The following is a 684-nucleotide window of genomic DNA, read 5'->3' on the forward strand; positions in this document are numbered from 1 at the left end:
ATAGTAACCTCCCTGTCGTCTGCATCAGCGGGTGGTGGTCGCACATCATCATCTGACCATGGGACATCAGCTAAGGCCGCCATACTCGTGACCAATGTAGGAAATGGAAGCAGGCCATGAATATGCGCCCGCCACATGCACTGTCGGATAAGTCTAGGGAAGGAGACATCCTTCCCCTCCATAACACACCCTATCAGCAAAAGCATCTCCATGGGGACCTCAGAAAAGTGGGTGGTAGGCAGGACGTAGTGGGCGAAGATCATCTGCCAAGTCTTGGCCTCCCTGGTCAAATGAGTGAATAACATTCCCTTCGGCTTGGTGTTGCCCGCATCCATAACCCATGAAGCCTCCGGTATCCCAATCACGCGCCGAAGCGCCTCATAATCAAATGTCATGGTATGGATGGCTATCTCAGCCTGATGGTGGGCACACTGGTCAAGCGGAATGTGACGGCAATGTAATGCCTCCCCAATGGCGGCCTCGGTGAGCAGAATCTCTCTACCCCTCACCTGAACTGAATCCAAGGTCGGACGGAAAAAATTGCAGTAGAATTCCTTCACCCAAGATATATTGATGTCACCCAAATCCCGGTCCACAAAATCAATACCTAACTCAAGGATCCGACCGTTAATGCGCCGTCTCACATCATTAGGTAGGAGCAACTTCTTCTCAATATTTAGCTTC

This window comes from Arachis ipaensis, chromosome B04 (genome assembly GCF_000816755.2).
Source record: "Arachis ipaensis cultivar K30076 chromosome B04, Araip1.1, whole genome shotgun sequence".
In the NCBI taxonomy this organism is placed as follows: domain Eukaryota; kingdom Viridiplantae; phylum Streptophyta; class Magnoliopsida; order Fabales; family Fabaceae; genus Arachis; species Arachis ipaensis.